The following is a 24,574-nucleotide window of genomic DNA, read 5'->3' as shown; positions in this document are numbered from 1 at the left end:
CATATATGGATTTAAATATAATATGGATCACAAACTTTAATAAATCTAGTCTGGCAATCCATCAAAGTGGGATTTCAAACACCAGAAAAACAACAATAACAGAAGTTGAAAAAAAAGAAAGAAAAAATATTTAACACGAGGAAGAGTAGAATGAGTGGATCCAGATTTTGAACTAGAGCTTCATAATTTGATTCAATTGACATTTCCTTTTAGATATCCAGCTAAGCCTCAGTGTCAGGAACTCCTCAAGCGGCATACTCTTGTACACTGCTTTGTTGGTCTTAACAACATCTGACAATGGGCCAATCAGGGTATCCCTCTTTGGATAGTGAAATGATGCAATCGACAGCCGCTCCTTGTCCTCATTAACCACCACTCTATGTTCGATGCTCTTGTATTCTCCATTGCTCATAATCTGCATATATTACATCGGTTTCACTTAGATAAAGTCTTAAATCTGTTGGTAGAGCTTCAAATGTGGTCATATTGTTACCTGGATGACGTCTCCAATATTGACGATGAATGCACCAGTGATGGGTTTAACACGCACTCATTTCTCATTTCTGTTGATTTGCAATCCGTCAACTTCATTCGCTTGAATCAACAGTGTTAAGCCCGAAATATTCGAGTGTTGAGATGTAATACCCCAAATTTTGGTTAGCGACCAAAACGTAAATTTTGAAAGTTTAGTGGCCAAAGTAGAAAGTCAGAAAAATTCAGGGACCAAAAGGATAATTTTTAAAAGTTAGATATTTTAACCCCGTAAATGAATAGCTTCACCCCACGAATGATGTTTTCATGGGAATTAGAATTTTGACCCAGAGTTTGTGTTAAAAGCTACAAAGCAGTAAAGTCTGAAAGAAAATCGGATAATCGGATCGAACCGAAATTTTACGAAAATTTTAAGGATGATAGATAAAGGTTGAAAATATTATTTCCAAAATTTAAAACAGTAAAATTTAATTTGGATCAGTGGAATTGAAGTCGATTTTACATATTTAGCTGAAATTGAAAAATTTAGTGACAAAATTCAGTTTCTGAAAATTTGTAAGGGCAAAGATGGAAAGTGGATTTTTATTTGTTCATATTTGACTTTGGAATATTAAAAGGGATGATAATGCAATGGCAAGTTGAAATTATCATCTTTCATTAATGGTAAAATGATAATTTCACATTAAATTAATTTTAAATTCATTTATATTATATTAAGTCAAGTGTGTTATGTTTTAATTGAAGAAAAATAAAAAAAAATTCAGTTTCTTCCAGCCCCAAAACGTGCACCACCATAACTACAAGGTAAGAATTTTATTTTTATTTTTTTAAGCTTATTCAATTATTTTTTGGATTAAGCTATTAGATAGAGAATTAACCCCCTTGAAATTCTCTATCATTTGATATAAATATTATATGGAGATCATGCTTATATAATGAGTTTGTAAATTAGGGTTTATGTAGGATTTGTTGATTTTGAGGATTTGATTAAAGATTTTTATGTTTTTGATGTTGGAGATTAATTCTAAAGCTTGTATGATGATTAAAACTACTTGAAATTGGGTGAAATTTTATTTGGCCATGACCTAGGGTTTTTAGAAAATTGTGTTTTGGTTAAATTATGTTAGGGCTTTGATAGTAGAAGCTTTGAAATGTTATTTAGAGGTGGAATCCATACTTGAATCAAGTGAAAATCAATAACCCTAACCACTATGATATTCGGCCCTAAAGAATTAATTGGGGAAAATTGTGAAAAATTTCCTTAGCTTAGAAATGATGTTTGAAAGGTTCCACAAGCTTTAGAAAGTTATTTGGACAATTTTGTAATTTATGAGAGTTGGGGACCTATATGGGGTTTATGTGCAAATGCTAGAAATATGATGTACTATGCTGGAACTGAAAGTTAGAATATTGAATTTGATGTTAGAATGTGAAATTTTTGACTATTTTGAAAAGCTGGCAAAGTTTGAGTACTAAATGGCAAATATTGAAAAAGTTAGTGACTTAAGTGGTAATAATGGAGTTGTTGAGGTATTGAGCTGAAAATTAGATGCTGGAAATTTAATTAAGTTGTTTGGAAACTTGAATTGAAGCTAAAAGGCAAATGACTATTTGGAATAAAATGGAAAGTTGATATGAATTCTTAAAGAATTCATAAATGATAATAAAAATGGAAAGTTGAAAAATGTTATGTGAAGTTTGAGTGAATTTGGATAAAAAGGGATTTATTTGTCTATTTAAATTAAGTCAACATTGATGATGTTATATGAAATTCGTATCGAATGAGCATCGAAAGGTGTTTAGGAATTTATTTTCTATTGTGTGCATATGTTAGTAAGATTCTAACATATGGTTTGAAATGTATATGCTATGAAAATGGTGTTCATTTAGATTATGATTGAAATCAAGATAATGTTAAAGCTAAGGAGAAGCTTAAAGACATAATATGAAGTGCTAGGAATGTTTACAAGCTAAGGACACCATGTGAGTACATATTTAATTCGTATTTGTGTTATCGAGAAAACATTGGCTTGCAATGAGCCAGTGACAGAATTACTATGGTAAGAAATAACTTCTAACTATTATGTGAATTATGATTCATACATATATTCTCAGTTAATATGCTAATAGAATTATTGAATAAGCTGAAAATATAAGTTAGTAAAATCTGCCCAGATTTATGTTCTGAACAATAAGTTTAGAAAATCATCATAAATTATACAAAAATGATTAGAGGACGATTTATACTAAGTTTAAAGAAATTCATATCTTTTACACTGATTTAGATGGGTAAACAAAAAGATATGAATTTTTAATTGAGGATAGGTCAGAAAGCAGGGTAGCATATTCTGCTCAAAACATTTATGTAGGTCAACTTCGAAAATTCAATATAAATTGTATAAGATGAAATAGAAAACGTGTCTAATATAGTTAGATTTGTATTTGAGTCTAGTATCAACATAATAATTTTTAAGTTTGTAGATTAATACATAATAATATTTCTTTGCAAGTAGTGCATACTACCAGCATATAAAACTTATCATAAATTATGTTTTCATGCTACTCCCATGTTATAGGTTATTATAAATGCTTGAAATAAGTCAACTTTATTACAATCAGTATGATAGTTATGATATTTATTACATGATGAATATGATGTTTATATGTTAAAGAAAGATAATTGATGATGATTATGATATATAAATGTTATGTGGAAATGAAATGTTTAGGGTATGAACTGCCCATTATGTTATGATATGAAGAGTTGAGTATGTTGATATATTGATATATTTGATAATTGAATAATATATAATAATTAATGGAAAAGTCCATTGTATGTTGTATTGAGAGTCGTAGGTATATTTGACATGCCATTAAGTTGAGTACTTTCCAGTCAATTTATAGAACATTCGTGCACTTGCTCATGTTATGATTGCACTTGGAGTGCATTATATGTTTTAGTTAAGATTGACACCGTGATGTGCCCTGTGCACCTTATGTTCTACTCACATACCTTGCATTCTCATAAATATACATTGGACTATGAATTAGAAAATAAGTTATGAATTTGACAGTAAGCTATGAGTATGAAAATAAGTTATGAATCTGTAAATAAGTTCTGATTCAAAAAAATAATTTTTAAAATGTGAAAGTATTTATTATGAACATGGAATATGAAAATGAATATATGAATGAATATGAAAGTGGAAAATGAGAATAAAATAAGAAGTTCTGAAAAATATTTGAATGAAATAGAGTATGACATGATTGTTATGTGTATTATTGATTATCATGGTTTTGAAAAAATCATGAGTTGATGATTTTCAGGTCTCTGATGAGGAAAGACGACTTGAATAAACCGGTTTGAATATTTAATTATTTTATTTTAATTTAAGTTTAATGTTTTGAATTGTTATGATATTTTAAGTTAAGTTTTATATAAAGAAAAATAATGTTATGATGTTGTTAAGTTGTTTAAATACTTAGAGTGTGATGTTTTTCACGTGTAGGTAAAGAAGGGCAAGTGAAGTAAGGAGTCGAGTTGGCATCAATCAACAAAGAACAACTACATGTATCAGTAATGACATTAAACTATTTTAAATTTTCTAGATGACATATATATGAATATGAAATGTCTAAGATATATTATTAGGGTTATAAATATGAATCGAATTTTTATATTTTAGATAAAAATTATATTTTACGAGAACAAAGAAATATTTTAAAATTAGGCAGTTTTTAAGCAGTATTGTTTACTATTGAACAACTAAATTTCTGCCTAAAATTAAGCTTGATTTATATGATAATTATTATTTTATGATTTTACACGATTAATGGAATAATTATAAAGTTAATAATGGGATGTTTTATAATGGAACAAAATTTTAAACATTTATGATCAGTGAATGTTTGTAAAGTTGATGTGACATATTTAGCTCATATTTTGAGACGTATACCGACTATGGGTGTTACATGAGATACACCCAGAACCTTGCTTGCCTTTACATAGGGTATATAATAGTTTATCCTTATTCCTTGTTTACATCCTCGAAAAGCTCGATAGCATCTCGGGATCAATCCCCAAATTCTCGACGACCAGCTTCACGAGTTAAATCATAACCTCATGCAACACCATCAAGTACTTCTTGAAGCTTTCCCTGGAAAGTAAACAACTCAAGTTACGGACACCATAACCGTATTATGGTCTTGTAAGTTGAAGGGTTCATTACTAATTTACCTGAACGAAGGGGGATTGGTCAGCCATAATCTCATATTTCTTAATGACACAAACAGAGCAACAAGGTAGAGCCTGTTGTTCCAATCAAGCATATCGTCTTCTGAGACACGGCCAAGGCCTTGACCGTAACCTTCGGAGTCATCTGGTATCTTTGAAAAAACCATCTTCTCATCCAATGGTAGCTTGAAGAACTCTTGTATCTCTATCTTCATCTTCCCAATCACTTTATTCGCTACCCCATGATTGATCAATTGGAAGAAACCCCAGTCTTTACAAGCTAAATGCAGATTTCTCTATTCACTATCATAATCTAGTTTGCTTATTTTAATCACAGGAATCTCAAAGGATTCATCACTGGAAACTACATCGAATACAACCTCTTTCCAGACATATCTAGATGGGACTTTGTTCAGGTTCTTGTGTAATGCTCTGAAACTCGGGTCAGTAATTTGGGTTAACTCAAGTCCTTTAAGTCAAGCCAATTAAACTTCCCAAGATAGTTGGACCAAGTTATGTAGGTATTGGGATTAAGTAAGGCCTAAGAGTTAAGGGTAAATGGTGATTTTAAGTAGAGGTAAAAAAAAGAGAGACCAAAGGAGTAGTTTACCCATAGTTGGTTTTAAAGGTTATAAACCGTAATACCTCAAAAATTTAGATAATGACTAAAATGAAAATTTTGGAAGTTTGATGGCCAAAGTATAAAACTTGGGAAAATTTAGGGAATTAAGTGATAAATTTTCTAAAAAGAATTTTATTTCATAAATAGATAGTTTACTCTTGAGAGTGAGATTTTATAGAAATCATATTTTGGATTTGGAATTTTATAATTGTGCAATTTTTCAGATTTGATCGAAATAGTGGAATTTAGTGACTAAAATGCAAGTTTTGAAATTTTATGGGCATTTTCGTAAGTCAAAGTCAAATTTATTCATCTTTGACTTTGAAAGATGATAAGGATGAGTTGTCATGGTTTTATAGTGATTATGGAGATTCATTAATGGCAAAAATGGAATTTCCTGTTGAATTGAATAAACAATTCCATTATAATATATCAAGCCATGTGCTAGATTATTTAACATTAGAATACCATGATGGTGGAGCATTTTCAGCTCATCTTTTTCGCCAAGCTGCCGTAGGTGTTCTTCAAATGTGAGAGAAAATTTCAACTCAATTTTCAAGCAATTTACTTAGGATTTTGAGTAAGTTGTAAAAAGAAAATTATTATATGCGAAAAACACTATCTTTTGGTACCAATATTGTATGATAATCTTGTTGGTGTTCAAAGATCCCAAATCTAAGGGTTTGTGTTCATATAAGGGATCACAAAATTGATGATGGATCTTGATGTTTGTGAGGTAGTATATGCATATTCAAGTATGTATGATGATTAGAATATGTTAAAATTTGAGTATGAATATTGAGTTCTATGTAGAGAAGTGGATTTTGAAGTTAAAGATGGAATAAATGAGTATTAATGAGTTTAAGCATGTGTATGTGACTTAAGAACATAAAAGGGGAAGAAACATGGAGTATTAAAGTTGAAAAGAGTGAAATTTCGTGCTTAAAATGAGATTTCTGGGCAAAGTGCATCGATACACAGGTGGTGCATCGATACACCCTTCAATTGAAAAACATCGAATGCAATAAGTGCATCGATTCATAGGCAGTGCATCGATACATTTTAGAGTGCATCGATACATAAGGACCAGAATTGTTAAGTTGGGACGGAAATGTTGTAGAAAGATTAATAATAATTATTTTGATTAATGTTTAAGTTATAATGGTTAGTAAATACACTAATAATTGGTAATATACATGTACTCAATGAATGGGAGATAGATCGAAATAAAGCTTCTGAGTCGAGTAAGGTGAAAGGCAAGGGCCAAGTCTCAGAGTAATCATCTTGCTAATCAGGATATATAAGCAAGGCGAACCAGGTGAGTGCATCTAATTATGCACGTACATGTGGTAATAGTTAAAATAACATGATTTATTAATGTATGTATAGTGATTACCAAATGGCACTATATGTGCTAAAATGATAAGGAAATCATACTGAGTGTATGAATTTCCATATGGAGCATTGAGTGTGCTAAAATGGTAAGGGAATCATACTGAGTGTATGAATTTCCATATGGAGCACTGAGTGTGCTAAAATGGTAAGAGAATTATACTGAGTGTATAAATTTTCATATGGAGCACTGAGTGTGCTAAAATGGTAAGGGAATCATACTGAGTGTATGAATTTCCATATGGAACACTGAGTGTGCTAAAATGGTAATGGAATTATACTGAGTGTATGAATTTCCATATGGAGCACTGAGTGTGCTAATATGATAAGGAAATCATATTGAATATATGGATTTCCAGATAGGGCATTATATGTGCTAAAATGGTAAGGGAATCATACTGAGTGTATGGATTTCCAAAAATAGCACTAAGGCTGCTACAAGGATAAGTATATCATACTAATAGTATGGATTTTCATATAGGGCACTTCATGTGCTAAAACTGGTAAAAGAATCATACTAATGGTATGGATTCTCGCATAGGGCACTTCGTGTGCTAAAATGAGGAGGAAATTATATTAAGTATATGATATTCCAGATAGAGCACTGAGAGTGCTAATATTATATGGAAATTATACGATTTGTACAAATTTCTTATGGAATGTATGGATTCTAATAACGATTAACAAATGAGGTTAATGGCATCAGTGATGTAAATTATAGTAAGTATGTTGGTAAAATAAGCTTACGAGCTTATAGAATAATAGTAAGTATATTGGTAAAATAAGCTTACGAAGCTTATAGAATAATGGTAAGTATATTGGTAAAATAAGCTTACAAGCTTAGAGATTTAATGGTAAGTATATTGGTAAAATAAGCTTACGAGCTTATGGATTAAATGGTATGTATATTGACAAGAAATCTTATAGTATTTTGATCATGGTAAAATATTGGTTATATTGATAACATGATTTTATAGCATTTTGATTTTGACATTGAAATGCATGATTTGTATTGAACTGTTTATTGTTTTAATTGCCTCACTAAGTTTATACTTAGCGTGTAATGATTTTCACGCGTAGGAAAAAAACCAGTAGTGGAGTAAAGAAATCGAAGTGACATCAAGCATCGAGGAGTATATTTCAATATCAGTAAGACATCCTATAATGGAATTTGACTTAGATAGTGGCATGTAATTAATAATATTCAAGTTGTTTTGTTGAATAAATTTGGAAAAAAATGGTAAAGTTTATAGCGATGAAAGGTAAATTTCTATGAGTTTTATATGTATTTTTTTTTTCAGAATTTACTGTAGCATGTACTGTAACAGTGCATCGATGCACTGTAGCAGTGCATCGATGCACAATGTTAATTCGATGTTTTATGCATCGATGCACTGTTCACGTCACTGTAGCAATGCATAGGTACATTATTCATTGTTCACTGTTCATAAAGAGAAAAAAAGAAATATTTTATATTAAATTAATTATAATGAAACATAATTCATATGATATGATAATTTTGATAATAGCATTTACCTTTTTAAGAAAACAAATTTTAAATCACTTTTAAAGTGAAAAATGGTTTTAGAAATTAACGTGACATCTATAATTTGTGTAGGTATAATCGTACGGGTTATTGGTGTTACATTTATTGGTATCAAAGCTACAGGTTTAGCTGATTCTAGGACTAAACCGAGTTTGTTTTGAGTTAAAAAGTGTATACATGCCACTAGGATGTAGAAAGTTACTGATAGTTGTATATATATTGTGATGATGCTTATTGAGATTAAAGTTACTCTTTAATAATGTATGATGATTCTGACTATGTTCAGATATTGGAACTAAAGACAAAGGTAAGAAAGTCGAAAATGATGAAAAGAAGGTCGAGATTGAAATCGAAAAAAAAGGACCCGACACGACTTATGTAAAACACCTTAGAAGAGTGGATGTTATAAGGGATTTTTCCTTTATTTTGTGGAAGTAATGCCCCAGCTTTTAATGAAGATTCTGAATAGGAAGAATTGATTAAAAAGTTTGAATGGATTACAAGAAAAGTTTAATCGGATGAGGATCCAAAGGAGAATGTTGAATCTAGTGATGATTTTGAGGTTTCTCCAGGTAAGCTTAAATAAGTGCGAAATATTTAAGCTAAGCATTAAATTGTTTAAATCATAGTTGATTTGAGTAAAAGAAATTGAATAAGTGGTAAATATAATTTCCGCTAAAAGTTTATAGAAAGTTGAGTTATTAGTGAATCAAATGATTATGAGTTGGATTGAGAATAGATATCAAGTCTATAAAAATTGGATAGAGTTACCTTGTGAAGGTAAATATGAGAAGATGAATTATCTAACCTTCAATGCTGAAATGAATTATTGTTTAGATTGAGATGGATACTCAAGAACTTGAAAAGCGTCAAGTTTGTTATGATAAGAAAAAAAGTAAATTTGTTTACTAGTGTGATTTTAGGATTAACTACTATGAAGTTATTGCTACAAATTATTAAGTTTTCTTATTGAACGATGTGAACATTGAGACTTACATTTGAGATTGAAAATGTTTCAACTATTCGAAAATATTATCTTTGGATCTAGAAAAGTTATACAGATTTCTTTAAGAATGAAATAAGGAATTCTAAAGTAGAGATATTGAATTCAACTTAATAGAAAGTGTTTTTATGGTGGAAGACCTGTGAGTCATGATATAAGTATTAGACGGACAAAAAATAAATGTCTGATAAAGATTCAGGAGCTTATGTTACTGATGAATCCGATGGGATTATAATTAATGAGTTTTAGATCATTTTGATCTTGAATTGGTTATCTTTGCATTAATGTTGGGTTAATGGTCGCAAGAAGCAATTAATTTAGAAAAATGCAGAGAAATTAAAAATTTTAATGATTGATGAAAAAGTGAAATCATCAATAAGTGATATCAGGAATGGTTGTGATTAATGGTTATGATTAAGATGATGTAAAGAGGATGCATAGCTTTTGTAGCTAAAGTGATAGATACTTAAGTATCTGAAGCAAGATCATATGATATTTTCATAACTTGGGAATTTCCATATGTCTATTTAGATTTATTAATTGGGTTACCTCCAGATTGAGAGGTGGAATTCAATATTAATGGTTATCAAGGCATTGATCCTGTATCTATGGTTTTTTATCGAATGAGTGCAATTGTGTTAAGAGAATAAGGAATCGATTGTAAGAATTTATAGATTGAGGATGCATTGACCGAGTAGTTCACATTGGGGTGAATCGGTGTTATTTATATAAAAAAATGGATATGTGTGAATATGTATAAATTATCGATAGTTAAACAGAGCAACTATCGAGAACAAATATCTTATTTTGAGGATTTATGATTTGTTAGATCAGCTTAAAAAGAGCAACAATTTTCTCTAAAATTGATATTCGAATGGGATATCATTAGTTAAATATTAAAGAAGAAGATGTTCCAAAGATAGTTTCAAAACACGATATAGACACTACGAGTCCGTAGTAATGTTGTTTGGTTTGAAAAATGCTCTGACAGCATTCATGGATTTGATAAATCGAGTATTTCAATTTTAATTGGAATAATTTCGAGGAGGTATGTATTGATGACATTCTGATATACTCGAAGACAAAGGTTGAGCATGATGATTATCTTAGTATTATGCTTGAGATATTTAAGGGTAAAAAGATATATTCTAAACTGTAAAAGTGTGAGTTTTGGCTATCAGAAGTTGATTTTCTTAGTCATGTTGTCTTGACATATGACATAATAGATAAAAAAAATTAATTACTAAGTTTGTTGCTACATGTTTGACATGTCAACAAGTAAAAGCTGAGAATCAAGTGCTTTTGTAATTGTTGCAACTAATTTCTATTCCAGAGTGGAAATAGTAAAGAGTCACTATGGATTTTGTTAAGGGACTACCTTTGATATTAAATAAAAAGGATTCTATTTGGGTGATAGTGACCGATTAACTAAATCTACATATTTCATTTTGATGCAAATGGACTATGCATTGAATAAATATACAGAGTTGTATATTAAAGTTCGACTACATGGATTGCCAGTATTAATTATATCAGACATGGATCCAAAGTTCACTTTAAGATTTTAGAAATATTTGCATAAAGTTTTGGCTACTTGATTGAATTTCAGTACGATCTTTCATCCACAGACGGATGGTAAGTCAAAAAGTACTATTCAGATATTAGAATATATGCTGAGAGTATGTGCGATTGATTCCAAGGAATCAAGGGAAAAGAAAAGTATTTGATTTTAGTAGAATTTTCCTACAATAACAATTATTAGTTGAGTAACAAGATGGCTCAGTATGAAGCTTTATACGAGAGAAAAAGTCGAACACCATTGAATGGGTTCGAGTTTAAAGATTGAAATCTGGTTAGCCCAGATTTATTGAAGGAGGTTAAGGATAAAGTACATATAATTCAAGATAATCTCAAGATGACATTTGATCGGCAAAAGTCTTATGCATACTTAAAGCGAAAAGAGATTGAATTTCATGAAGGTGATAAAGTTTTTCTTAAAGTATCACCTTGGAAAAAGATTTTGTGTTTTGAGTACAAAGGAAAACTAAGTCTAAGATTTATTGGACCTTATGAGATATTAAAAAGAGTTGGACCGATGGTTTATCAGTTAGCGATAACTTTGGAGATAATTGAGAACCAGAGTTGGACAAAGTACACACTATTTTTCATGTGTCGATGCTTAGAAAGTATCGATCAGATTCTTCACATATCATTGCATCAGAGGAAATTGAGATTTGACCAGATTTTAATTATGAAGAAGAACTAATTCAGATCTTAGCTTGAGAAATTAAAGAACAACGTAACAAGATGATTCCTCTAGTCGAAGTGATTTAGCAAAATCATAATGTCAAGGACGTTACTTGGGAAAGAAATGATGATATGAAGAAATAATATCTTCACATCTTCATATCAGATTGAGGATTTGGATTAAATAGCTTCAAAATCTAATGATTTGCATGATCTTCACAAAATTCCCAAATGAATGAGGAAAAATTAGAATTCAAGAAGTTGGCAAGTCTAGAAGAGGTATTTGCATAAGGCATAGGCACGACTTATTTATTTTGAGCTATCGCAGAAGAAGTTTATAGTTAAGGCGTAAGAATGTCTTACCAGATAATACAACCCTAAATTAGGGTTACAAATTTACAATGGGAAGTGCAATCCTTATAAAAGGGGAGTTAAGTTTTTCATAGAAAGTTTTAAAATTCGAGGACGAATTTTCTTAAGAATGGGAGAATTGTAATACCCCAAAAATTTAGATAATGACCAAAATGAAAATTTTGAAAGTTTGATGGCCAAAGTATAAAACTTGGAAAAATTTAGGGAATTAAGTGATAAATTTCCTAAAAAGAATTTTATTTCATAAAGAGATAGTTTACTATTGAGAGTGGGTTTTATAGAAATCATATTTTGGATTTGGAATTTTAGAATTGTGCAATTTTTCAAATTTGATCGAAACAATGGAATTTAGTGACTAAAACGCAAGTTTTGAAATTTTATGGGCATTTTCGTAAGTAAAAGTCAAATTTATTCATCTTTGACTTTGAAAGATGATAATGATGAGTTGTCATGGTTTTATGGTGATTATGGAGATTCATTAATGTCAAAAATGGAATTTCCTATTGAATTGAATTTCCTATTGAATTGAATAAACAATTCTATTATAATATATTAAGCCATGTGCTAGATTATTTAACATTAGAATATCATGATGGTGGAGCATTTTCAGCTCATCTTCTTCTCCAAGCTGTCGTGGGTGTTCTTCAAAGGTGAGAGAAAACATCAACTCAATTTTCAAGCAATTTACTTAGGATTATGGGTAAGTTGTAAAAAGAAAATTGTTATATGCGAAAAACACTATCTTTTGGTACCAATATTGTATGATAATCTTGTTGGTGTTCAAAGATCCCAAATCTAAGGGTTTGTGTTCATATAAGGGATCACGAAATTGATGATGGATCTTGATGTTTGTGAGGTAGTATATGCATATTCAAGCATGTATGATGATTAGAATATGTTGAAATTTGAGTATGAATATTGAGTTCTATGTAGAGAAGTGGATTTTGAAGTTAAAGATGGAATAAATGAGCATTAATGAGTTTGAGCATGTGTATGTGACTTAAGAACATGAAAGGGGAAGAAACATGGAGTATTAAAGTTGAAAGGAGTGAAATTTTGTGCCTAAAATGAGATTTCTAGGCAAAGTGCATCGATACACAGGTGGTGCATCGATACACCCTTCAATTGAAAAACATCGAATGTAATAAGTGCATCGATTCATAGGCAGTGCATCGATACACTATAGAGTGCATCGATACATAAGGACCAGAATTGTTAAGTTGGGACAGAAATGTTGTAGAAAGATTAATTATAATTATTTTGATTAATGTTTAAGTTATAATGGTTAGTAAATACACTAACAATTGGTAATATACATGTATTCAATGAATGAGAGATAAATCGAAATAAAACTTCTGAGTCGAGTAAGGTGAAAGGCAAGGGCCAAGTCTCAGAGTAATCATCTTGCTAATCAGGATATATAAGCAAGGCGAACCAGGTGAGTGCATCTAATTATGCACGTACATGTGGTAATAGTTAAAATAACATGATTTATTAATGTATATATAGTGATTACCAAATGGCTCTATGTGTGCTAAAATGATAAAGAAATCATACTGAGTGTATGAATTTCCATATGGAGTACTAAGTGTGCTAAAATGGTAAGGGAATCATACTGAGTGTATGAATTTCCATATGGAGCACTGAGTGTGCTAAAATGGTAAGGGAATCATACTGAGTGTATGAATTTCCATATGGAGCACTGAGTGTGCTAAAATGGTAAGAGAATCATATTGAGTGTATGAATTTCCATATGGAGCACTGAGTGTGCTAAAATGGTAATGAAATTATACTGAGTGTATGAATTTCCATATGGAGCACTGAGTGTGCTAAAATGATAAGGAAATCATATTGAATATATGGATTTCCAGATAGGGCATTATATGTGCTAAAATGGTAAGGGGATCATATTGAGTGTATGGATTTCCAGAAAAAGCACTAAGGCTGCTACAAGGATAAAGAAATCATACTAATAATATGGATTTTCATATAGGGCACTTCATGTGCTAAAAATGGTAAAAGAATCATACTAATGGTATGGATTCTCGCATAGGGCACTTCGTGTGCTAAAATGAGGAGGAAATCATATTAAGTATATGATATTCCAGATAGAGTACTGAGAGTGTGATAACTCCGTAAAAAGACTACTTTTAAGGCCTTTTTTACTTAAATTATTATTTGTTTAAGGGTACATATAGGTCATTTTAGATGTATGTAGCTGCATATAATTGCATTTATGGTGGTTGTGTTATTTTATTTTATTAAGGTGCTATATGAGGAGGAAGGTGTGGTTTTTAGTGATGTGCAGAAAATAACAAGCAAAATAGGAGAGCTGAGAAGTAATGACGCGGCATCACACTTAGATTGAAATGCCTTAGCATTTCTGGCGCAGAAAACAACAAAAAGATACAGTTGTACGAGGACAGCTGGCTCTGCACGTGAAATGATGGTTGTAACAGCCAGCTATGGGACCACTGTCACCTGGAGGATAAGGTTCACACACAAGGTGTGACTTTAGGGGTATGAGGGGTATTTTTCACCCAACAACCTTATCATTACCCTTAGATATTTTTATTATATATTACACCTCACAAGAGAGAGAGTGTGTGGAAGAAAGGTGGCGCATAGAGTAGAATAGAAAAATCTCATTTTTTTTCCTTTTCCTTTCTTCTTCCTTGGGTTTTCCTCCACTGATAAAGCTTCAAGGAGTGGCTAGCTAGGTGCCGAAAAGAGCTAGTGAGCTAAGGTGGTTCGTGGTGGCCGAAAAGACCTCTGGTGGCGCGCGTGGAAGACTACTTCTCACTTCCCTTTTTGCTACTATTTTTCTATTTATTTGTGGGTTGTTGGAACGAATATTTGCATGACTTTGTGTTTGGATATTTCGAACCCCACTATGAACTAACTTATTTGGTGGTGGTTGGTTTAATGGATGTTTAGATTTTATTTTAATGGTATATTTAAGTTTATTTTGGTTCTTTATTTGCTTTGCTTATGAATGCTTCACCATCTAGGCTTGTAAGAGGCATGAAAATGTCCATTTCTTAGATGAAGTTTAGTTATTCGGGAGAACCCTAAGCTAAAAATACTTGTAAGTATTCGAGAGAACTACAAGACAAGATCCTTATAAGCAATGGGTTATAGTATTTTCAAGGGGCTTTGAACCGGCCTAGGGATATTATAACCTAATCCCTTATATCTCGGGAGAGACTAGGATAGGATTTCAACGACTAAAAAGGGTGTCTTTATCAATAGGGTAGGCTGGCCAACATCGTTGAGTGAGAGCAGATGCCTTGGCATCCTATTCTGTTAGGTTCCTTTAAAAACATTTTAGGAAAACCCTGTCGAGCAAGTAAGGATTAGATAGCTTAAATATGCCTGAGGAATAAGTTTAGCATCCTTAAATCAATCCCTATCATTCATTCCATTGGAAGCTTATCACGTGAGGATTATCTACTTTTCATTTCATTTCATTTATTTATTTACTATTTTTATCATTATTCATTGCCTTGACATTTCACCATACTCAACATTAAACATCTGTTCTTGCCACTGTATTTCTATTTACTACACCATCAGACCATTCATTCATATCCATAATCATACATTTTTCATTTACCGTGACATTTGTATATATCAAGACTAACAATACTTAGATAGAATAGTGCATAAACTTCACTCAATATCCTTCAAATCCCTGTGGAGACGATACTCACTCATCACTTTATTACTTTTGCGATTGTGTATACTTGCACATTATTTGCGTATAATTTTATAGTACTCACAATACACAACAAGTTTTTGGCGCCGTTGCCGGGGATTGGCAATTGATGATATTGAGTTTAGTTGTTGCACCATTTTATTTCTTTTCTTTGTATATAGTTACTTGTTTTTGTGTTTAACTTTTTCAGATGTTACGTTGTCGCATGACACGTAAAAGACCCAAAGAATCATTATTTCATATTGAACCTGAGGCTCATGTTATTCAAAATCAAATGGAGGATCCTGCAATTTTAAATGCCACGACAATTTCAAATGCTGGGAATACTGCTCGACCACAAACTATTAGAGATTACTTAGCTCCCACCTTGGATGACCTAAAACCTACTATTATAGCTCCCAAGATTCAGGCAACCCAATTTGAGCTCAAACCGGTTATGTTCGACATGTTGGACTTGATTGGAAAGTTTGGTGGTGCTCCTCATGAGGATGCAAGGCAACATGTTCGAGAATTTTTGGAGGTCTGTGACTCATTTCGACAAGAAGGTGTGCATGAAGATGTGCTGAAATTGAAGTTATTTCCATACTCTTTGAAAGATCATGCCTGGGCATGGCTCATTGGATTACCTTCTGGCTCGATAAGGTATTGGACTGACTTGTGCAAAAAAAATTTGCTACGGTATAATCCGCCCAATATGAACAGTCATCTTAGGAATGCCATAGCATCTTTTCACCAAGCTGATGACGAGTCAATGCATGAGTGTTGGGACCGTTATAAAGAATTGCTTTGCAAATGTGCCAACCATGGATTCCACGACTAGACTCAAGTCGTGATGTTCTACAATGGAGCCAATGCACCCACGAGGATGATGCTAGATGCCTGGACAAATGGCACTTTACTTGACAAATCACCTGAAGAGGCTTTTAGCATTCTTGATCGAATTGCTAACCATGATTATCAATTTCCCTCATTAAGGTTTGAAACTAGAAGGAAGGCATCCGGGACATTCAAGTTAGAAACTGAAGATTCAGTATCGACCCAACTCTTAAAAAATCCATCAACCATGCGAGAAGCTTCAATGGATGGAGTCAGCATCCCAATTTCTCATGAGAAAGTCAAGGAGCTCATAATGTCAGTCATCTCACTCAGCAGTAGTATATGGATGAGCCCCCAGCTTTTCGAATGAATATGCCATGGCATAATGAGGGGACAATATCTTCTCTAGATGCCACTATGCAAGACTTTATGGCAACTACAAAGGCTCTATTACAAGATCACGACAAATCTATTAAGAGTTAAGATGAATTATTACAAAGTCAATGAGCATGGTTGCAAAGTCATGATTTGTCTTTGAGAGCTTTGGTAATGCAAGTGGATCAAATTGCCACGGCATTACAAGAATACCAACCAGACAGATTACCTAGTGATACTGAAGTCACTAAGGCTAAAGGCAGTGAGCAATTTAGTACATTCACCTTAGGGAGTGGTACCCAGATCTACAAAGATGCTAAGTTTGGGGGGGGGGAAACACTCGAAGAACCCAACTATGAGATTATGCATAAAGAATCTCAATTGCAAGAGGACTCACTTTCGCTGGAGAACAAAGTTGAAGGTTCAATGAGTAAACCCAATGATGGCAAGCAAAATAATGCCATGGCAAAAGAAAAACCCCCACTAGTAGGAGTTGATGACCAAATGGAAGCTGCAGAATCATGCCACGACAATTTTGTAGGCACTTGTGAGTACATGAAGCTCGATAAAGAAGACAAAGATGAGCATAAGGATATTTCAAAGGAGATGGGTCAGTCTAGCTTACTTATAGCTAGACCAGGTACGAAATCTGAACCTGTTGATTTCATTGAATTTACTCAACCCCAATTAGTTGCCCATTTTTCTAGGCTAGAAATTGTTAAAGCACTAAGGAATAAAATGGAGAAACAATTCCCTGATGAGAAATTATTATTTTCCACGGTATTGTCGTGGTACACTGACATTGTCAATTTTCTCGTTAGTGGTGTTTTGCTTACGTACTTGAATAGCCAGGGCAAAAACAGATTGATACAGGATGATGACCTCTACTTCTTGAAAGAATTTGATGCCCAAGCAATCAAAAGATGCCACGACAACGGGGAGAGAAAAGAGAGGACTACTGCAAAGGTCCTACAAATCGGGTTCTATCGACTTACACTGAAGGTGGTGTTGTTATATGTGTGGAGCATTTTGGTCTATACTGGTGTTCCAATCGAAAGCGACAAAAATGCCATAACAATTCATGATGTTTTGGAGTTTGCATCCCTTGAACCCTTTTTAATTTATGTTACAGAAGTTTTGTTTTGTTGTGAGTGTTTGTTTGTTTATTTTTTCTTTGTTTTATTTCTTTATTTTTAATTTTAATATTATTTCTTTGTAGGACGAAGGGTGTTTTGGAGGATGAGTATGATGAAATCTCAAGAGGGAACTTCACAGGCTGCTGCAAACCAATATGCCACGGCAAAGCTAGATGCAATCGAGGCTCTATAAGACGCAGTCGTGGCACTTGTTCATAAGGAGATGCTCCTACATTTGACTTATAATCTTCCAGTCATCATGGACGTGATTTTACCAGCATCTGAGGATGCCACGACATTTCCAAATGTCACTCAACAAGACAATACACCCAAGCCAGAGGATGTTAACCTAGTCAACATGGACTAGATGACGTCTGAAGTCATCTGTTGGGCGTATGGAGACCTCAACATCTAAGAACACTGAAGGCCCTAGCACACCACCTGCTGAACCCAATTCTGATCCTGACAAAATCCCCACCCCATTGAGGAAGTGCACCAGGCGCAATACTACTAGCATTGCCAGCGTGACTCTACCACCATCTTAGGATTGCATTGCATCGCAAATCATGTAGTCTAGTTTTAACTTAGTTTTTATTCAGCATTGAGGACAATACTTCTCTAAAGTTTGGGGGAGATAGTGTTCTTTGTAGAACATATGCATGATACTATTAGCATAATGTTATGCCATGGCATTAGTAAATGATAGGACAATTAGATGAAATGTTTTAATGATACCCGATGATGATGAATTTTTTTAGGCTAGAAATTGAATGTAAATGACTATTGAGAATGATAGAACTGACTCTAGGGCTTGATGTTTTATGAATTATTCTTACACGATTTGTATGTTTTCTATACTTAAGGAACTTAGGAAGTTTTTATGAAAGAACTCTGGTTAGCCTTGGCATTAAAATATGATATTATTCTTAAATGATAAACCACTGTTTAAGAACTCCCTTATCCCTGAATTTTATTTAATCATGAATAAATGCTTCGGTATAACTGTAGAGGGACACTCCTCTTTGCCGTGGCATTGCCTGGAACTCTCTTTAATAAATGGCAGCCATGCGCATACGAGTGAATGAAAGTAGTCACGGGATGACTCTACCTGACTAGCTTGGGGGTGGAAGGTATGCTCCCTTTCCCCTAGAGTGTGGGATGGTAGGTGTGATGAGCTGACTCCCTTCGTAGCACCGTAAAAAAAGTGAAAAAAAGAAGAAGAAATGTGCAGTAAGTGAAAAGGGAGTATAAATGTGCTTAATGAATGAGTAAATGCCGTGGCAAAACTAGGGAACTCAATTAGAAATTGCCTAAATTCGTTAAGTATAGATTAGATACAATCAAACACACACAACACCATAAAGAATCTTGACCTAGGGAAAAATACTTGAATTCTTGATATGTCTAGCATGTTGAAGCCAATTTTTCTGAGGGTTGAAATTCAATTTTTGTCTTGTTGTCCTATTGATGAAAATTGCCATTACATTTTGATTGTGTTAATTGTTATCCATTGCTTGAGGACAAGCAATAGCTTAAGTTTGGGGGTGTGATAACTCCGTAAAAAGACTACTTTTAAGGCCTTTTTGACTTAAGTTATTGTTTGTTTAAGGGTATATATAGGTCATTTTAGATGTATGTAGCTGCATATAATTGCATTTGTGGTGGTTATGTTATTTTATTTTATTAAGGTGCTATATGAGGAGGAAGGTGTGGTTTTTAGTGATGTGTAGAAAATAACAAGCAAAATAGGAGAGCTGGGAAGTAATGATGTGGCATCACATGCAGATTGAAATGCCTTGGTATTTCTGGCGCAGAAAACGATAAAAAGATACAGTTGTACGAGAACAGCTGGCTCTGTATGTGAAATGATGGTTGTAATAGCCTGCTAAAGGACCACTGCCACCTGGAGGATAAGGTTCACACACAAGGTGTGACTCTAGGGGTATAAGGGGTATTTTGCACCCAACAACCTCATCATTACCCCTAGATATTTTTATTATATATTACACCTCACAAGAGAGAGAGTGTGTGGAAGAAAGGAGACGCATAGAGTAGAGCAGAAAAATCTTATTTTTATTTTTATTTTCCCTTTTCCTTTCTTCTTCCTTGGGTTTTCCTCCATTGATAAAGCTTCAAGGAGTGGTTAGCTAGGTGCCGAAAGGAGCTAGCGAGCTAAGGTGGTTCGTGGTGGCGGAGGAAACCTCCGGTGGCGCGCGTGGAATACTACTTCTCACTTCCCTTTTTGATACTATTTTTCTATTTATTTGTGGGTTGTTAGAATGAATATTTGTATGACTTTGTGTTTGGATATTTTGAACCCCACCATGAACTAACTTATTTGGTGGTGGTTGGTTTAATGGATGTTTAGACTTTATTTTAATGGTATATTTAAGTTTATTTTGGTTCTTTATTTGCTTTGCTTATGAATGCTTCACCATCTAGGCTTGTAAGAGGCATGGAAATGTCCATTTCTTAGATGAATTTTAGGTATTCGGGAGAAACCTAAGCTAAAAATACTTGTAAGTATTCAAGAGAACCGCAAGACAAGATCCTCATAAGCAATGGGTTATAGTATTTTCAAGGGGCTTTGAACCGGCCTAGGGATATTATAACCTAATCCCTTAGATCTCGAGAGAGACTAGGATAGGATTTCAACGACTAAAAAGGGTGTCTTTATCAATAGGGTAGGCTGGCCAACATCTTTGAGTGAGAGCAGATGCCTTAGCATCCTATTCTGTTAGGTTCCTTTGAGGACATTTTAGGAAAGCCCTGTCGAGCAAGTAAGGATTAGATAGCTTAAATATGCATGAGGAATAAGTTTAGCATCCTTAAATCAATCCCTATCATTCATTCCATTGAAAGCTTGTCACGTGAGGATTATCTACTTTTCATTTCATTTTTTTATTTTTTTTATTGTTTTTACCATTTTTCATTGCCTTGACATTTCACCATACTCAACATTAAACATATGTTCTTGCCACTGTATTTTCATTTACTACACCATCAGACCATTCATTCATATCCACCATCATGCATTTTTTTATTTGCCGTGACATTTGTATATATCAAGACTAACTATACTTAGATATAATAGTGCATAAACTTCACTCAATATCCTTCCAATCCCTGTGGAGACGATACTCACTCATCACTTTATTACTTTTGCGATTGTGTATACTTGCACATTATTTGCCTATAATTTTATAGTACTCAGTACTCACAATACGCAACAGAGTGCTAATATTATATGGAAATTATACGAATTGTACAAATTTCTTATAGAATGTATGGATTCCAATAATGATTAACAAATGAGGTTAATGGCATCAGTGATGTAAATTATAGAAAGTATGTTGGTAAAATAAGCTTACGAGCTTATAGAATAATGGTAAGTATATTGGTAAAATAAGCTTACGAGTTTATAGAATAATGGTAAGTATATTGGAAAAATAAGCTTACGAGCTTATGGAATAATGGTAAGTATATTGGTAAAATAAGCTTACAAGCTTAGAGATTTAATGGTAAGTATATTGGTAAAATAAGCTTACGAGCTTATGGATTAAATGGTATGTATATTGACAAGAAATCTTATAGTATTTTGATCATGGTAAAATATTGGTTATATTGATAACATGATTTTATGGCATTTTGATTTTGACATTGAAATGCATGATTTGTATTGCATTGTTTATTGTTTTAATTGCCTCACTAAGTTTATACTTAGCGTGTAATGATTTTCACGCGTAGGAAAAAAACCAGTAGTGGAGTAAAGAAATCAAAGTGACATCAAGCATTGAAGAATATATTTCAATATCAGTAAGACATCCTATGATGGAATTTGACTTAGATAGTGACATGTAATTAATAATATTCAAGTTGTTTTGTTGAATAAATTTGGAAACAAAATGGTAAAGTTTATAGCGATGAAAGGTAAATTTCTATGAGTTTTATATGTATTTTTTTCGGAATTTACTATAGCATTTACTGTAGCAGTGCATCGGTACACTGTTCATTGTTCACTGTTAACTGTTCGTAAAGACAAAAAAGAAATATTTTATATTAAATTAATTATAATGAAACATGATTCATATGATATGATAATTTTGATAATATAATTTACCTTTTTAAGAAAACAAATTTTAAATCACTTTTGAAGTGAAAAATGGTTTTAGAAATTAACATGACATCTATAATCTGTGTAGGTATAATCCTACGAGTTATGGGTGTTACATAAACCCCCTTCTTTAGATGGATTTCACGATAACCTTCCCCAAAACTATCTTCTTCTTCATTTTCTCTTCTCATTTCTTCTTCATTCTTCAGAATAAGCAAAAGAGGAGAAAGTTTTTATAGTTCCATGTTTAGTTTGAAGAAACCAAGGTAAGAACATTAATCTTCTTCCCTCAAGCTCTTTTTAAGCCTTACATCATAGGTTTTGGGTTAAGATTTCAAAATGGGATTTTGGGAGTTGAGAGAAATCAAGTGTTTTAAGCTTGTTTTTGGGTATATTTGAGTTGTAGGAGTTGTATTTATGCTTAATCTAACCTCTAGTTGAGTAGTAATCCATTTTTTTTGCTTGGTTTAGTTAAAGAGGTGAAAAAGAGTTTCAAAGGAAATGATAAAGGTAAGGTGACACGTAGTTGAATTGAGGGAGATTTTAGCAACCAAAGAGGCCAGGTAACACACTATCAACCCTTTCATACTCATAGTGATCATTAGAGATGTTTTCTAGATTGAGAGTTAATTATACAACTTAATGTTGCATGATCATGGTAGTTTCCATGTTTTGATGTTTAAGTACCTTGTAAAGCCTTATTTATGCTCCTTTTTAATCACATAAGACTTTAAGAATGTTTAGGGACCTCACTAAGGTCTTTGGGTTAATGAATATGAGATTTTCAAGTGAAAATACGTTTTCTAAAGGTGGAGTATCGATATTATGGGGATAGTATTGATACTTGTTCATCATTCCAAGAAAAATATGTGTTTTCTGGGTAAGAGTATCGATACTCTTACAAGAGTATCGATACTTTAGGAATAGTTTCGAAACTCCAAGGCAAGTATCAAAACTTGCCAGAACTAAGGGCTAAAAAGTATCAGTACTTATATAGAGTATCAAAACTTTAGCAGGAGTATCGATACTCTAGGGATAGTATCGATACTTTCAGTCTGTTTTTAGCAGTAAAGGCAATTTGGAGCGTTTTAGACTCGAGGTACCCCGGCACTTTAGTAATTATTCATATAAGACTACAAGTGAGAACGTTAATGTTATTTTCAAACGTAGAACCAAGTTAAAGTTAGGAGAAATAAAACTAGCCTCATTTAAATGCTCGGGAAAACGACCAGGACACCCGAATTCCTTTAAAAAAGCTAACGAAGTCGACAGTATAGATTCAATTCGTATATCCTTAGGTAAGGCCGAAGCCCTTCTAACTAACTATGTTTGCTGAGGCCTTAACACTCTTTAGAAGAAATTGTGGGTTAGTTAGGGGTATGGTTTCCGATGCAGAGAGTTCTGGGGGCCATATCTAGGGTAGACTAGAGGGGTGTGTGAGCTCCGAGATGCAGAACCCTCAGCCGCACCATGATGTCTACCATAGCTCAGAGAGTGAGTATTCAAGAATACTCATTGAAGTAGTTTTAAAGCAGACTAGCTTGGACGCAAGGTCCAATCTTGAGTGGGCTAGTAAAACAAAAGATATAGTATAACAGATAGCAGTAGACCTTATACCAATAGACTTGATAGCTTGAGCTTTTCATTAATGCTTTTAGTATGTTTTACTTGTTAGTGTGGCGGATGTTTTCGTGGGCAGGTTAGTAGATCCAACAATTGAGAAGCTTTAGAGAGACCGAGGTCCAGACCCAATGCAGAGCAGAGTACGTCACAAGTTTCTTAAATGGCATATATATTCATGAATTCAGCTGTATTGAGTTGTAAAGTCAGTTAAGAGTCAATATGTAGGTATATATATATTTTGAGGGCTCTCAGATGTAAAGAGTCATTTTAAAGTACAAGAATAAGTTGGTTAGCCACTTCGGTGGTTCTGTGTGGCATCCTACATCGGTCGACTGTGTGTCGTACTGACCTAGGGTGTCACATCTTGGATGCAAGAGCTTGGACGTTCTCAACAGGTAAAGAACCACCACCCAATGTAAAGTCAAACTGTACCTTGGTTTCCATTTCTGTCAAGCTTTCAACTGAGAAAACTTTGATGCATGCTAAATCAAATACTAAACCCCCGTCATCACTTACGTTGGCGTGTTGACCAATGAGAAGATTACATCCTGTTAACGCGTTTAATAATTTTTTTAAAGCACATCTTGTACATCATTTTTATTTTCTTAACTCCATGTCCTATGGGCTCGCGTTTCAAAATAAAAAAACACTCCATGTGCTGCATGTGAAGATGTAATACTAATAAGAAGTGTTTTGATTTGTGTCCACGAAATAAGGGTGGTGCATTTCTTTTAGAGGCGTTTTTCTCGAAAAAATCACCGGTGACTGGTATATTTACCGATCTAACACCGGTCATACTATATTTCTCGATCTAACACCCTTAGCAGTAAAGCGCGCCCCTTGCACCGCGCTATATGCTGATTTGGTGCCACGTGGGGTAAGGC

The 24,574-nt window shown here is 33.3% G+C and overlaps 1 pseudogene; it reads right to left on the bottom strand.

Annotated features, from left to right (window-relative positions):
• Positions 1-172: 172 nt before the first annotated feature.
• LOC120179081 lies at positions 173-24,134 on the bottom strand (annotated as a pseudogene).
• Between the last annotated feature and the right edge of the window lie 440 nt (positions 24,135-24,574).

Source organism: Hibiscus syriacus, unplaced genomic scaffold (assembly GCF_006381635.1).
Source record: "Hibiscus syriacus cultivar Baekdansim isolate YM2019G1 unplaced genomic scaffold, ASM638163v2 tig00112400_pilon, whole genome shotgun sequence".
Lineage (NCBI taxonomy): Eukaryota > Viridiplantae > Streptophyta > Magnoliopsida > Malvales > Malvaceae > Hibiscus > Hibiscus syriacus.
This window is presented reverse-complemented; position numbering and strand designations above follow the sequence as displayed.